This window comes from Macadamia integrifolia, unplaced genomic scaffold (genome assembly GCF_013358625.1).
Source record: "Macadamia integrifolia cultivar HAES 741 unplaced genomic scaffold, SCU_Mint_v3 scaffold2909, whole genome shotgun sequence".
NCBI lineage: Eukaryota > Viridiplantae > Streptophyta > Magnoliopsida > Proteales > Proteaceae > Macadamia > Macadamia integrifolia.
Genome location: NW_024869051.1, coordinates 9435 through 26890, shown reverse-complemented (window position 1 = coordinate 26890; position 17456 = coordinate 9435). Strand labels below are relative to the sequence as shown.

The 17456-nt window shown below is 39.8% G+C and overlaps 2 non-coding genes across 2 annotated transcripts; both read left to right on the top strand.

Moving 5' to 3' along the window:
- The first annotated feature begins 10567 nt into the window (after positions 1-10567).
- Positions 10568-10674, top strand: LOC122067445. The gene has a single exon (XR_006136737.1). It is a non-coding gene; the product is annotated as a small nucleolar RNA R71 (small nucleolar RNA).
- A 3202-nt stretch (positions 10675-13876) lies between these two features.
- On the top strand, positions 13877-13983 carry LOC122067444. Its single transcript, XR_006136736.1, has one exon. It is a non-coding gene; the product is annotated as a small nucleolar RNA R71 (small nucleolar RNA).
- Positions 13984-17456: the final 3473 nt, after the last annotated feature.

Sequence of the window (17456 nt, the reverse complement as noted above, 5' to 3'; positions counted from 1 at the left end):
AATTTCCCACATCTGGGAATGGATTTGATCTCTTCCACAGTCCAGGAGTGAGGGACTGTTCACCCTTTTGCTTATCTTCCATTGTTTTGGCCTTCTGTACAATCTGGCCATATTCGGTCAAATCCAAGACTTCCAGCACAGACCCAATAGATGCTTTTAGGCCCTTTAGGAACCTTGCTGCCTTCTCTTCAGCTGTTCGCATATGCCTTGGGGCAAAATGGAATAAACTTTCAAACTGTTGCTGATACTCAAGGACAGTCTTACCTCCTTGAGTTAAGGCCATGAACTCCGTCTCTTTTCGATCTCTGAAACTGCGCGGATAGTGGTTGTCCAAGAACAACTCCTTAAACTGCTCCCAAGTAGGTTCTGGATGAGCAGCCATTAATATAGGCTTGGAAGCTTGCCACCAAGAATTTGCCTCTTTCTTGAGTTGTAACCCAGCACAAATGAGCTTCTGGGCATCCGTGCACTCAAGCACCTCAAATATCTTCTCCAATTCTTGGATCCATTGATCCGGTTCTAGAGGATCACTCCCCACCTTAGAGAATACCGGTGGTAAGTTCCTCTTGAACGACTCTACCACCCTTGACGTGTTGCTCGTCGCCGGGAAGTTAGGAGCATAGGCAGGATAGTAGGCATAAGGATGAGGCATCCCATGCTGAGGAATACCGAATGGTGGGATTGGAGGTGTACCCACTGGTGGTCCCGTTCCCGACCCTACAGGTGGGTCCTGCGGAGTGGGCACCCGGGGAGGTTGACCCGGTTGAGAAAATTCCAACTGTTGCTGGATGGCAGTCATAAATGCTTGCTGTTGTTGAAGCATTTGTTGCTGGAAAGCTTGTTGGGACTGCTGAATTATTGTAGCAACATCTCCCGGTGTAATGACCGGTGGTGGGTCCGGGAGTGCAGTCATAGGTGGGTCCCCATGTGCCCCACCCTGACCATGGGTCTCTGCAGGTAGTGGAGGTGAGGTATGCCCCACAGAACGGGCCCCTCCGGAATTTCGTGGTCGACCGACCCGACGAGGACCCCGCGAGGTACCTCGGGCATTACTACCGGATCTAGTACGTACCATCGTATCCTTGTACCTGGAACATATCACACACCATATTGATTAAACACCATAAACTGATTTAGGCACACAATCATATGCCATTATATGAGGTGTTGTAGTGTATGATAGGCTGTAATTAGTCATAGTTTAATTCCAAGATACGGGCGAAGTCCACATCATGCATGCTAATGGTCCCACTTGACCATAGCATATAGATCATAGGATTAATTTCCACCATAAAACCAATAAATTCACAATAGGAGAAGAGAAGGGAAAAGGCAAAGAGGAAAGAAAATTTTTTTTTTTTTTTTTTTTTTTTTTTTTCCTCTGCCCTAACCGGTGGGATGAACCGGCGGGTAGGGACCCGCCGGTCTGACCCGCCGGTCCCAACACCCAAACCGGCGGGTGTCACCGGCGGGTAGGGACCCGCCGGTCTGAACCCGCCGGTCATTCCCGAATTAAAAGGCGAACAGGGCCAGAAAGGCCCTGCATCGCCTATCACTCTCACTCTCTCCCCTCTCTTTCTTCCTTTTCCATCTTGGACGATTTTGGGGGTCTACTCGGCACTCATACTCGCGATTCCACTCATCCACACGGTGCTTTAGTGAAGAGTCAACTCGTCTTCATCCAAGTATGTTCTTCTTCTTCTCCTTTTTCCCAGAATTTCAAATTTGGGTGAAATGCTTGATTAGGATTTGCTTTCTAGGCTTTCTTTCTCTATTTTCCACCATAGAAAAGTATTATCATGTGTTTGTGATGATTCCATTGTGCTCATTTGTAGTTTATAGGAATCATCCCACTTTATTTGGAGAGAAACCCAAGTTGATGCCCTAGGTTCCCAAATTTGGGGTTTCTTCAATCCTTACTGTTTTGCTCAAATTGACGACTCCTTTGTAATGCATTCCGCTTGTTTTACGCTAGATATGAGTTAGATTTCATTGAATCATCCATTATGCTTGCAACCCCATGTATTTCCCATGAAAATTCCTATTTTGGCATTGGTTTCCTTGATTTTCATCCATACTTGTACTCATGGAGTTTCATAGTCCTTTTTGGGGTATATTCTTGAAATTTTATCATCCCATTACTATGGCATTTCATTCTAGACCTAGGGTTTCAAGCTTTCACTCCATTCTATTGCAATTTGCTCAATGAACTTGAATTCCCCCATTTCACTCATGCCTATTGCTTTTGCTGTCCTTTGCTGTCATTTTACTGTTTTGGCACGTTTCCATGCGTTGCCATCACCATGTTTCATGTCATAAGTTTTCTATCCTTCCTAGATCGTTGCCGTTCCCATTTTGCAGAAATTGGGTTTTGGATTTCCCCTTCTTTAATGCTGCTGTCTTTTCTTACTGTACTAACCCAATCTTCTTTACTTATTGTCAGGATGTCTTCACGCACCGGCAGAGGACCATCTTCCTCTGGTGTTCGACGCAAGACCACCGCTTCTAAGCGGAAAAGTGCGGAGACCAGCACTTCAGCTCATCGCACAGGGAGACCTGCACCTGCTCAGTCTGACCCTTCAGACTACGATGAGGAGCACTTCACTAGTGCCGAGGCCGCAGCCAAATGGCCTATCTTCCTGAAGGGGCCAGTGTTGATGGAAAAGACCGTGGTAGTCGAGGACTTCCACAAGGCCCAGCTTCAGGAGAGGTTCTCAGCATTGGGCTGGGACACTATTCTTCAGGTGGACCGACCGTGCTACGATCAGCTCGTCCGTCGGTTTTATTGCAACCTCGAGGTGTCGTATCAGTACGGGGAATTCACCGTCAGCAGCTTGGTGAAGGGGGTGGATATCCAGCTGACGGTAGGCACCTTGGCCAGCATACTGGGTATTTCGGCGGCGGGACACCGATACTACAGTCCCCCCAGGAGTAGACCTCAGGGACCGTTCATGAGCATGGAGACACCGGACTTCATCTACGAGACCATCTGCGGCAGCAGCAGTCGCCCGGAGTCCGAGACATCTTTCTTCCCTGAGGTCCGTCTCTTCGCCCGGTTGATCCAGTTCAACCTGCTCCCCAGAGGAGGTCATCGGAACCAGGTAGGTTTCATGACGGCTTTCATTGCCTTTTGTATTTTTACGGCAGCAGAGGGAGGCAGGGAGCACTTGTGCCTTCCCTATATCATCCTCAGAGCGATGGAGCACCATGCTTCCCACCCAGAGGACGGAGGATTCCCCTACGGCAGGATCCTCACCAGGATCTTCGAGTTCTTCAGGGTGGATCTGAGCGGAGAGGAGGGGAAGACTCCGGCCGATAGGTTCGATCGGAGCAACCTCTTGAAGATGGGTCTCCACACCCTCATGGATTCACCTCCGAGATCGGGAGCTCGGAGAGGTAGGGGTAGGAGGGCTGCCCCTGTAGAGGATGTCCTCATGGAGGAGGAGTCCAGTGAGGAGGATGAGGACTACGTTCCTCAGGACGAGGAGGAGGAGCCGATGGTTGGTGGCATCCCTGAGGAGGTGCCTCAGGAGTCGAGAGGTACGGGCCCTAGTTCTTCCAGAGCTGCAGCCCCACCATATGGAGCCCCACCACCTGGGAGTGGTGACTACGACTATGAGGATAGGACAGCCTCCATGCGGGCCTTGCAGGATGGCCAGGTCCAGATACTGAGGCAGCTAGACGAGATTTCCTCCAGGCAGATCACCTTGGAGGATTCCTTCCGTAGGCTGGGTCAGGATTTGGATACCAGGGCCACCGCCATCTCAGCGGATTATGGCCGGCTTCGGAGGGAGGTACGATTGGTGAACACGAGGTTAGATTATTACGATCACCGCTTCGACTTTAACTCCAGGCCTCCAGCGAACTTGGTGATCATCGACGACGATGACGACGACCAGTGAGGGGTTGGCTTGCCCACACTAGCTGTTTATCCATTTTTCTCTCCTTTTTGTAGACATTGTGTATTTATTTAGCTCATTCCTTGTAATTGCAATGTAACTTGATTTTCATTTATGGAATAAAATGTCTTTGGATAATGGATTATGGTGGTGTTTTCATATGTGGAATACCTGTGTGGTTTTGTGGTGATGTGACTTTTCTATCTGTGCTCTTTGTTATATTATTATCTGTTGTTTATCAGGTTTTGTGTAAAATTTTTGGAAATCCCACTTTACGCCGTTATGCTGCCGAAATTTCGTCGAAATAGTACTTTATAGGTTATAGTACCAACCTAATTACCTTTTATCTACACTCACGCATGCCATGAATGCAACTTATAATATAACTCCATTTTATACTTTCTTTCTTTGACTTTTAATCTTTAAGCTTTTATCTTTAGCCCAACCCCATTTTCCTATTATAGAGTCTACGGGATTCTAATGGTATGCTGTGAGTGGAGCAGAGCATCACGCTCTGATACCACCGTTTGTCACACCCCGTTCACCCTGAACCGGAGCGGTGACCGAGTTAACACCGGTTAACCCAAACCTGCCAGGATCATCAGACACTGTATTCCACCACAGCATACACACACTAAAATCAACTCATCAATTCAGCGGAAGACTAAGTTTTACCTGTAATAATTCCCATATACCTGATACCCAAATGGCGATACCATAATTATATACATTTGGGCCCAAAGGCATGATATATATACACAAAAAGAATAAAGTTTGAATATCAATTATATACAGGAAATTATCAAAAACATCAGAGTACGCAGCCCGGCATCGGTATCAAGGCTGGAGCTCAGCTCGGCCTCAGAACCGCTGCCCCGCAACACAGCTCTCACACGCGCAGTCTACGCCGTGCTCAAACTCATCAGGGGTCCACCAGTCCTCCTCAGGAAACTCGACTGTGGGACCCACCCCCTGCTCCTCAGATGCATGACCTGCAAAATCATCTAAAAAGGGGTGTACACGTGGAATGAGCTCACTAGCTCAGTAAGTAGAGAGGTGGACCACACACAACAGTCCACACATCACAACACATCATATGTACTACATGCCATGCAAATCATTTTAGAATCACATACACCTAATCAACATTACTAAGTCTTTGGTTTTAGTGCTACTACAACCACAGTGCGCGTATACTCCGGGTACGAGCCGCGAACTTCCTCCCGCGATACGCCCATAGGGCTGTTGGAGAAGGCCCACCGTGAGTACTCGGAAAAATAAAGACAATGCCGTCCACCGGCTCTCAACAGAATGTAAACAAATTAAATGACAGTGCTGACTCCAGCAATTTAAAAGCAGTACGATTGGCCCTCTTAAAATACCACCGGGGTTGCCGACTGTCCTACATGACTCGCCGGGCGTAATGCCTAACCGCCACAGTGTCCGACAACCGCGACCCCTGCTTCCCCCCAAATGGCAACCCAACACCTTAACCCCTGTTGGGAAGGGTCGTAGCACGGGATGGTGAGATCCTAATACCGCATGCTCCTATATGCAGTACGACTGCATAGTGCCACCGTGTCCCATACCACGGGCCACCAATGCATTCGTTTCCAAGCCGACCACGGCATCTAGTCTATCAATGCATTATGCAACATGATGTCCACATTCAACATATAACATCTCATTTAATTTGCAATTGAAAGTAAACATAGCATATATGCACATCAATGAGTGGAATGACTAATCTATATAACATATTCATGATGACATGACTAAATTAGATATAGTTATATGAATGCCAAACAAATGCCTTGAAACAAGGCCAAACGTCCTCTCTCCACTTACTTGTAGCGCACAAGGATTCCCGCTCGGTACGGGTGAGATCCGGAGCGAATCGGGAAGGCTTTGGTGAACCTAACAAAATTGAGCGGGATTAGTACTTCACCAATTTAGAATCAAAATTAATGAAATCCGACGTCAAAATCGTGTTTAGAACGTCGAAAGAAGGTCCCACGTCCGATTTGGGCTCAATCGGACCTAAGAATCAAATTCTGTCCACTCGGGTGGGTCACTCAGGTGGGTTGTCCACCCACCGGTCCAACCCGCCGGTTTGGGACCTACCCGCCGGTAGGACCCGCCGGTCCTACCCGCCGGTTTGGCCAGGGACCCCCTGGTCCTCTCGGATGGGTGTCTCAGGCGGGTAGGGACCCACCGGTTGTACCCGCCGGTTTTGGCAGAAAAATCCCAGTTTCTTCTCATCTTCCTCCATTCCTTGGGGACCCAAATGGGGCTTTTCTCAACCCATTCCTCACACCTTTAGAGTCCTATAGGATGGTTCTAGCTTAGATTTAAGTTAGATTTAAGTGAGGGGAACCATCTTACCTTCTTTGCTCAAGAATGACTTCAAACCCTCCAAATCACTTCCAACTCACAATGCTCCTTCTACCTTGTCAATATCTCTTCAAATCCTTTAAGATCAACACATAAATCATCTATTAAACCTTAGATCCATCATTCCAAGAGGTGTTTACAAGATCTTAAGAAATCATACTCGAACCAAGGGTTTAAAGCGTGGGTATGGTGAATGTTTATAAAACCCAGCTTTTCTTACCTCCAACTGTAGATCTCGAGTTGAAGATTACTCTCCCAGCACCGGAATGGCAAGATCGAGCTTCGGCGCCGCTGAAATCCTTCCTTTCTTCTTCTTCCTTTCTTCTTCCCTTTCTTTTTCTCTCTCCTCTTTACTTTTCTCACCAAACGTACGAGGGTAATAAAAGGAAAGAAAAGAAGTCATAAAGCTTATATACTATTCCCACTTAAGTGAATAGTGATGGATGGGTCACTCAGGTGGGTGGGTGTACCCACCTGACATACCCATCCAAGAGTCAAAACTTGGGATTTTGACCGGGCCCGGACCTCGGCTCGGACCTCACCCCAGGCATACGATGTAGCATACGTCTATACCTTAAAATACGGATATAATACCTGTTTTATCCGTACATAGCCTTATGGTAGGTGCACGTACACGGTTTGGGCACTCCCGTCTCTTCTGGCACTGGCTCGGACTTGTCGGGCCAGCCGGTGTTTAAGGTCACCCGTGCCATCATAGCCCATAAGGAACTCGCTCTAACATCCTCTGGCTCGGTTCCTGCATGGTTAAACCGGTTCAACCGCGAAATCAGACCGGGTTTAAGAAGTGGGATATTACACTAGTCCTCTTGTAAATCTAAATTTACTGTGAAAATACAATTACTTTTATCACATATGGGTTTAGAAACTTCTAAGTTACAGTCATTTCCATGCATGTGTTTTCTTTAACTTTGGTGACATTACCTTTGGGTAAATGTCACCAACTTACTGCATTTGAAAAAACTATGAAAGAATAGGATGTGCCACTTTGATGAATTCCACCTAATCCTTTCATAGCTTCCTAGAAATGTACTATGCAACATAAAATGTGTGAAAGCTCACACCCAGTTTAATTCTAACATATTTATCCATCATAGGGTATTTCAAACAAAAATACGAGTACAAAATGACATGAATATGTATTTACTATATATTTTAGTCATGAATAAATTTTTAATATCATGATAATAATAAATCAATGCAAAACTTAAAATAGTTCTTTTGCATGAAAAATAATATAGTACACTGAATTGATCCTTCCACCAGCAACTTAGTATATTTAATTTATCCTTCCACTGGTCGAGCCACATAAAATAGCTTAATAAAACAACTTAAGCTCTATAATTCTATCCTCCTACTTGGTTCGACCAATCATAAATTAATCCATTTATTGGAGAACACAATTCGTTAAATATAAAATACATATAAACTTATTCACATAAGCCCAAAAACAAAAGAAAATCAAACATTTTTATCAATTAATGTTCATAAATAGGTTTTCAAATAACAATGGCAGTGTTTGAGAACTTGGTATTAGATTGATCAAAACCGATACTAATCCAACCCAACCAATCCGAATTAATCCAATCGAAATACAAAAATAACACACTAAATAAACTTATAACCTATGGTAATAGCCATAAAACGTTCATCCACCCTATTGCCATTGATCAACTATCCAACACATTTTAGGACAAAAATCTTTGCTCTAAAAACATAATATCAAACTATTGATTTGGTTTTCCTTGTATAGAAAACTAGGTATTTGAGGTATATGTAGACCTTCATATTCTCAAGCCACTTTTAAAGACATTCAGTTTAATAGTTCAACTCAAGGAAGAATAATCTATTCGATATATAATTAATGCAAGTAACATCAATAAAATTAAAACCAATGTTACATCATTAACCACTAAACATAATTAGAGTGTCAATCGATCTACATTCCTAACCTTTGGGTCTAAAACATACTAGTCCATTTAAGTTTCTACTATTATTGCAAGACTTCTACTATCTTTAGAAAAATAATGTCATCTTTGGATGGACAACATCGTCTAGGTTGAGAAATCCCTATTCTGTTTTCGCTTGCTTTAACTTTGACTTCTCTTTGATAATGTCATCTTTGGGTGAATATTAGCAACCTTGCTACCAACTGCCCTTCTATGTCTTTTCAAACAAAGAAAACATTTGATTTGTATTCTACTACAATAAGATTGAACTTTACCACTTTGGTGGATTTCATTCAACCTCACTGCAATAGTCTACAAATTTATTCCGATAGCTAAAAGTGGGATTGCTTAAGCATGAATAAAAAATATATGTAAACAAAGGTATGGTCAATCATTAGCCAAAAAAAAAGTTCATATGTTGATATGCAAGTAATGTATGGGTTGATTTTCTTTCATTTCTTCCAATTAAGAGGAAAAACTATGAAGAATCACAAAACTCCCATACTTGTAATTTATACAAAATAAACTATAAAATTTGATCAAAACTAGGCTCATAATATATCAAAATGAAGAGCACAAAAAATTGGACTCAACGTAAAAAATCAGGGTAAAAAATTCCTCACCGTTTACCTGCACAAGCAATTTGAAATTGTAAAAAAAAAAAAATGGGTCAAAATCAATCTAGTTTGTCCAAACCAACCGGTTCGATTTTATTGAACCGAATGGTTCAGCCCAAGTGGGCTAACCCGATTGAGACATATCAATACCGGTTCTTTCGGGTCAAATTCGGGTATTCGGGTCACAACTTCGGATTGCATGGTCAACGATCCGGTCAACCTTTGACCAGGTCAAACAGAGTTGGGTCAAGCCCTGACTATATCACCGAATTAACTCAGAAACCCTACCGAATTGATCTAGCGATGACTTGTTGCCCTTTTTTTAAAATAAAAAAAAAATTATTTTCTCTCTCCTCTGACTATCAATTTTCAGCGATGCGTGCCAACGCGTCTGGAGGTTTTCAGTGATGTACGGTATACCATTGCAATCGTTTTCACGTCTTCTACAATTTTCATGAATAAAGTTTATTAATCTAAGACATTTAAATGATAGTAACATTACGATTTTCATGATTTGGGACTCAAATCCTTTATAAAATCAATTTTTCTTTGATTTTTCTTGATTCTAACACCATAAGGGTTGGCTCTGATACTAATTGTTGTGAATTCTTTACCATAGAATCATATAAATAACTACATTGATATTAAAATACAAGAATCATAAATCAATCATAAAAGATTAATCATGGGTGTAGTCCCTAAACCAAGAATACATAAACATATAGATTTACCCCATACATGATAATCAATGGGAGTAAAAGAATACATATGTGTAAGTTTAGAAGTCCCGTAAGTATTGATTACGTAACTCTCTCTCTTGTACTTGAAGATTAGTCACATTAAGATTATAATAAAGAACTACACAATGGAGTCCCAGCCGCTAAGATCTTCTGCAGCCTTTCACCCTTAGAATACTCTCATTTTTTTTAAAATAAAAAAATATTATTTTCTCTCTCCTCCAGCTGTCGATTTCTCGTGATGCCTTTTTTGGCACACTAGTGATACGTTTGTGAATACACAAATCCTTTAGGACTTTCACATAGGTGGGGATCTGGGATATGATATCCAAAAGAGAAATGTTCGCTTCTACCTTTTTGAAGACTGCTAAAAATTTTTTCATGGAAGCAGTCTTTTTTTTGTTTACCAATCGATTAGGAAAGGGGATAGGAGGAACATAAGCATTGTTAGGATTTTGCTCTTTTTTAGAAGAATCATGTTTGGTTGCCCTGATTCTAGGAGAAATTTGGGTGATTTCTCCATCTTGGATTATAAATGTTACTATGAATTATTTTGATATAAGGCATTAACACTATCATTAGAAGTGCCCCCAGAGGTGTTGGGGTATTCTTCTATGACATGTCCAGTGGACTGGCACTAAGCACAAATCATAACCAAATTGACTGATGATGGCTCTCTATGAATTATATCCTCAATCCTCTTGATTAGGCTATCCAAATTGGCTTCCTTGGCTACTATTTTATCTACAAAATATCCTTTCCCTCCTATGGTTCTTTCACTCTCTTTGGTTGATTCCCACTCACAGGTTTTGTCAGCTAAGTCAAGTAAGAATTCTCATGCCTTTCCTTCATCTGTAAAGGATGTAAATCCCTCAGGGCACATAGACTCAATCATTTATTTAGTTAGGTAATCAATACCCTCATAAATTATTTGACATAAATGCCACAAGTCTAGGCCAGGGTGAGGGCATTCTTAGAGTAGATCCTTGAATCTCTCCATAAGATTGGAAAATGACTCACTAAGCTTTTACCTAAACTGAAGGATATCACTTCTAAGCTTATTGGTCTTATGAGTTGGGAAAAACTTCTTAATGAAGACAATTGTGAATTGTTCCCATAAGGTTATGGAATTTGTGGGTAACCCGTACAATCACTTTTTAACTTGGTCTTTCAATGCAAACGTGATGAACCTAAGCTTAATAGCATCATCAGAAAGCTGTTGGATCTTAATTAAAACACACACCTCTTCAAATTCCCTTAGAAATAGGTATGTATCCTCAGAGGTCAGCCTATGAAAGTGGGACAACATAGTGATGTACTGAGATTTGAGTCTAAAATTATTGCCCTGGGCTTGTGGTAGAACTATGCAAGAAGGTTGGGCTGCTCTAGCAAGGTAAAACCTATCTTTCAGAGATTTAAGTGGAGGGTTTTGCTGTTGGTCTCCCATATTGAAGGGTTTTAAAGAGAGCAAATGTATAGGGTCACTGCTTGTTGGATCTCTTCTTTTTAATCGATTCTTAATATTACGTACCACTTAACACTCATGCAATAGAAAACTACCCACAACTAGAGTAAGACAAGCACAAAAGAATGAAAAGAAAAACCTTTTTTTTATTTTTTTTATTTTTTTTAATTTTTTTAATTTATTTTTTGCCTTTTGGGAGCTTACCAACAGGGATCTGAGGTTGCTCACGTCAATTCCTGAGGTATTGCTACAGGGCGAAACCTGTCTTTATCATACTGTGAGGCTTGGCGACCTCTACCAATACAACTATTATTACAAGTTGTTCTTCTCAGAAATTCAATAAAAGAAAAGGAAAAACAAAACAAAGCAAACAAAGCACTTTGATTTACCAAAAGAAAGCAAAAAATAACATAGAGTTGTCTCCCCTACAACGGTGCTAAAAACTTGTTTGAGATTTTAAAATATAACCGCAAGCATTTGGATCAGTGTAGTTACGGGTCGAACACAGGGAGAGCTATCATTTTATTTTTTTTGTTTCTTTTAATAATGCGAAAGTGAACCGATTAATGATTGTGATCTAATTCTAACTACCATCATAAACATATGTATCTAAACTAACGTCATAACCATTCGTCATCTAAGAATTTAAATATGTACGCCACGTAATTAAAATTAAATAAATAAATAACTGAAAATAAACACCCCACGTAATTAAAAAATGATGAATGAAAAAAAAATACTGAAATAAAAATAAAATAAAAGAAATGGGATAAAGCTAGAGAAAGACTCACAAGTAGGTTTCTCTACTTAGCCAGAGGGATGCATCATAGTATGAGCTTCCCTACTTGACTAAAGAGTCACTCTTACAAGGGTTACTCTACTTGGCTTTAGGGAAAGGGATTAAAATAAAAAATTATAAAATGATGGTTCTATGACTAGAAGGGGCAAAGCCAATACATACTCTAGTCATGAACCTTGGAGGAAAGGGAAAGCAATAATGTAATGACTGAAATTAAAATCCCAAATCAAGAAAGAAAGGGTAGTCATAAGATGGAATGAGAAGGGGGTGAGAAGACTACTGAAAGAACCTACTTACTTGAACTTCAACCATTGAACTGAAAACTTGATCGATTTGAGATACTACCAGTACTAAAAAGTAAATCTGGAATAAACCAAATCTAAAATTTCTAGTACTAGAGAAAACAAATCTAAAGAAAAAAATCAAACTTGAAAGACATGCTCCATAGCTTGTTCTTGTCACCTAGAACTAAGCCTAGAATTAAGCTTAGAACTATAACTTGAAAATAACAACTTCAATTGCTTAAACAATAAAAATAAAAGACTGAATCAAAAACAAAAGTGCTTACATTAATTGAATAAAAAGCTATTACAAAAGTGTATAAAGCATAAACCTAGAACTAGAGCTAGAGAAAGAGATAGAGCAACTAAAAAAAAAACCCTAGAAGAAGAATGAAGTGTCTCCTCCCCTTATGTTAATTCTATTATATATAGAATGGGGGAGGGAAACTAACAATTTTAGCTTCTAAAAAAAAATATTTTTTTTTCTTGTTGATGAGGTGTAGGAGAGAAAAGAAAGAAAACGTGTTGAGAGAGAATCTCCTATGATTTTTCTCTTTTATTTTCCCTATTTTTTCTCCTGTTTTCTATTTTTCTCTCTCTTCTTGGGTAAGAAACCCCCCTTGGTCGAATTTTCTTGCTTGAATTTGGACAATATTCTATTTTGATGAAAAATTCCATCCATGCCCTTGTCTTTTTTTTTCTTTCCTATTTTTTCTCTCTCTTCTTCAAACTGAGAGGTTCGAACTTGGGACCTCCTAATAAGCAAGGGATTTTGCACACCACAACTCACCAACTACGCTAAGTAGTTTTTGTTACTAAAAACGAATCTTTTATCACTTAAAGGTGTGATCCATCGATCCTTGTTGGCATTTAAAATATTTCTTACACCCTTGGGACAACTACAGATGGGCCGATTCTGCATCTCGATTCAGTTCTGATCCATTATTTTTTTTATGGCCTGAAAAGAATAATCACTTGTACGGTTGACCAAACGAATATGTACTTTTAATTGAACACGTCTATCTTGCTCAGAATTTCGTCCTCCTCGTAACTATGAAAAGAAATAGGACCTCTTTATATAAAAAATTAGAGATATAGCACCCGATAGTCCTTAAAGCCTTGAAAATATAAAACCTACAAAAAAAGAGTAAAATCCAAGGTAGCTACATTCTAAATATGTAAAATGCATGTTTTACTACCCTAGATTTCACACATAAATGTACTCATCAGGATGGTTCCTCCATCCTGGATTATAGGTCTAACTATAAGGGTTTTTTTGGGATATGGTATTTACATTTTCAGGACCTATATTTAAACCATTCACATGAAAAATATTAGGGCACTCCTCCATCACATGAGTGGGAGATTGGCACCAACTACACATAGGCACAGAATGATTTATTTGGTTCAGATGGGCAGGTCCTTTAACTACTATGGCTTCGAGTCTCTTAATAAGACTCTCAAGTTGAGCCTCTTTGGCCACAACACCTTCTACAAGGTAACCCTTATTTGTCCTCTCAATTTCTTGGATAGACTCCCATTTCAATTTCTTGAATAGACTCCCATTCTTTGGTTTTCTCAACCTTCAAGCAAAAAGTTCTAAGAGTCGTCTTCATCTGTAAAAGATGTAAAACCGTTGGGGTACATAGACTCTAATAACTGCTTGGTCTAATTATCAATACCCTCATAAATGATTTGAAAATTTTTCTATGTATCAATTCTATGGTGAGGGCATTCCTGAAGGTGGTCCTTAAATCTTTCCATAAATTTGGAGAACGACTCACTAGGTTTCTGCCTAAATTGAAGAATGTCACTCCTGAGTTTATTAGTTTTATACAAAGGAAAGAACTTTTTCAGCTAGGTTATAGTAAACTCACCCCATGTGGCAATGGAATTGGTAGGCAGACCATAGAGCCATTTCTTAGCTTGGTCCTTGAGCGCAAAAGTTATGAACCTTAATTTTACAACATCATTAGTCAACTGTTGGACTTTAATCAGAACACAAACCTTCTCAAATTCCCCAAGGAGTAGGTATGCATCCTCAGAGGGTAGCCCATGAAAGTGGGGCAACATAGTGATGTACTGAGATTTGAGCTCAAAATTATTACCCTGGGCTTGTGGTAGAACTATGCGGGAAGGTTGGGATGCTCTAGCAAGGTAGAACCTATCTTTCAGAGATTTAAGTGGAGGATTTGGCTGTTGGTCTCCCATATTAAATGGTACTGATGAGAGTATAGGTATAAGGTCACTACTTGTTGGATCTCTTTTTTCTAACCAATTCTTAGTATTACGTACCCCCTAGCATTCATGCAACAAAAAACTACCCACAATTAAAGTAAGACAATAAAAGCTTTTTTTTTTTTTTAACTTACCGGCAGGGATCCAGAGTTGCTCAATTCAATTCCTGAAGTACTGCTACAGGGCGAAACCTGTCTTTATCATACTATGAGGCTTGGCAACCTCCACCGATACAACTATTATTGCAAGTTGTTCTTCTCAGGAATTCAATAGAAGAAAACAAAAAACAAAACAAAGCAAACAAAGCACTCTGATTTATCAAAAGAAAGCAAAAAATAATATGGAATTGTCTCCCCCAGCAACGGCGCCAAAAACTTATTAGGATTTAAAATGTAACCGCAAGCGTACGGATCATTGTAGCTACGGATCAAACACAGGGAGAGTAGCTACTTTATTTATGGCTTCTTTTAATAATGTGAAAGTGAACCGATTAATGTTTGTGATTTAATTCTAACTACCATCCTAAACATATATATATCTAAAATAACGTCCTAACCATTCGTCATTTAAGAATTTAAATACGCAAGCCACGCAATTAAAATTAAATAAATAAATAACCGAACATAAAAAACCCATGCAATTAAAAAACAATGAAGGAAAAAAAATCCTGAAATAAAAATAAAGTAAAAGAAAGGGGATAAAGCAAGATTAAAGTGGCATATTTCAAAGAAAACCTATAGAATCAAAGACCCAACACATATATAACACAACCCAAGGCTTATTTATAATAAAATAAGTCCAAGTGACTTATCTACATCAGAGAGGCTCACAAGTAGATTTCTCTACTTAGCCCGAAAGATGCAACATAATATGAGCTTTCCTACTTAACCAGAGAGTCACTCTTACAAGGGTTACTCTACTTGGCTTTAGGGAAAAAGAGGCAATTAAAATAAAAATAATAAAATGATGGTTCTATGGCTAGGAGGGGCAAAGCTAACACATACACTAGCCATGAACCGTGGGGGAAAGGGAAAGCAATACTATAACGAATGAAATTAAAATCCTAAATTAAGAAAGAAAAGGTAGTCAAAAGAGGGAATGAAAGGGGGGAGAGAAGACTATTGAAGAAGTCTACCTACCTGAATCAATGCTTGAACTTGAAAGCTTGGGTGATTTGAGATACTGTCAACCCTAAAAACCAGATCTGGAATGAACCAAATTTGAAATTTTTATGCATAGAGAAAACAAATCTTGAAAAAAAAAAACTGAACTTGAAAAAGAGATGATCCACGGCTCGTGATCTTGATACCTAGATCTAAGCCTAGAACTGTAACTTAAAAATTACAACTCAATTGCATAATTAATAAACATAAAAGGCTAAATAAAAATAAAAGAGTGCTTGCATTAATTGAAATAAAAAGCTATTACAAAAGTGCTTAAAGCAAAAACAAAGAATAACTAAAACTAAAGAGAGTGAGAGAGGGAGAGAGAGAGCAATTAAAAAAAAACCTAGAAGAAGAATGAAGTGTCTCCCCTCCTCTTACATGAGTTGTATTTATAGAGAATGGGGAGGTAGGGTAACAAATTTCTTTTTCCTAAGAGGAAAAAACCCACAATTGGTAGGTGAGATCTTTTGAGACAAAAAGTGCTAAGGTGGAGGAAAGAAAAGAGAGAAATAAACTAGGAGAAATTTCCTATAATTTTTTTTCTTATTTTCTTTCATTTTTTATTTATTTTTTTCTTCTTTTTCTCCCTCTCTTTAAATCTTGCACACAACCCTTGTTGGCCGATTTTTTTCCCTGGACGATTTTCCTTCTTGCTTTGTGTGATTGATTTTCCTTCTTGCTTTGTGTGATTTCGATAATCTTCTAGTGATGATGTGAAGGAGAGAGAATATTTGGACAAGATTTATTTCTTCTATTTTTTTCTTTCCTCCCACGATTTTCCTTGCTTTGAAGATTTGGACAATCTTCTAATTTGATGTGAAAAATCCCTCCATGCCCTTAGTGCTTTAATTGAGTGAAAAAACAGGAAATCTTCAATAAAATTCTCCAAAAAAAAGACAACCATGAGATTCGAACTTGAGACCTCCTGGTGAGCAAGGTAATTTTGTACACCATAGCTCACCAACTACACTAGGTAGTTGTTGTTGGAGAGATATGATGCCCGATAATGCTTAAAGTCTTTAAAATATAAAACCTACAAAAAGAGAGTAAAACCCAAAGTAGCTCCATTCTAAATATGTAAAAATGCATGTTTTACTACTTAAATTTCACACATAAATGTGCTCATTAGTGTGTCAAGTACTGCTCCATCCTCAATTCCTGATCTCCTTCCTCTTCCTCCTCTTCTTCTTATTCCTCTTTTGTCACAAAGTAATAGTCATCGGTGATGAAATCTGCCCCGTTTCTACCTGTGGAGGAGCTGAAACGGCAATCCGGTTCCCTTTCCAACTATACGATTCATAGCTGGAGACCTACGGGTATGCAGGATTCTACCTCACCTGCAATAATCAGAGTAGGACAATTTTGGAGATCTCTTATTCATGAGGGTTTTGGTTAAAAGGCATCGATTATATCAATCAAAAGTGTCTCCCGGGACAGTTACGGCGGTTTGATCTCTGGGGTTCACCATTCAAGATAGTTTTATACAAGAACTATACGATGTTGAGGTAATGGTTTCTCGGAAACAACCAAATCCAACAATGATGACGAATTCCCAATCATCATACAAAGAAGAAACCAGTCATGGAATTCAATCGATCTGCAAAGTACAAACTTTTAGAAATTTTTTTCTTCTTTCCTCTTTAAAGGATTTATAAAGGAATTTTAGAGAGCGAGAAAGAAAGGAAAGGATTAAGGTTGAAGGGAGACAAAACAGGCTTTGGTCCAATGTCGATCTGTGTGTTACCAGGTTGCTAGTTATATAGGTGGCTAGAAATAGTTGCAACAACTCCCTATCCTTGGCAGATCGTGGTTATTCCAAGAGCAAACGAGTTCCGATTGCCAGAGATCTTTCGAATTCCCCCTTTTAATATTGGGAGGATTTCCGTTTTTGGT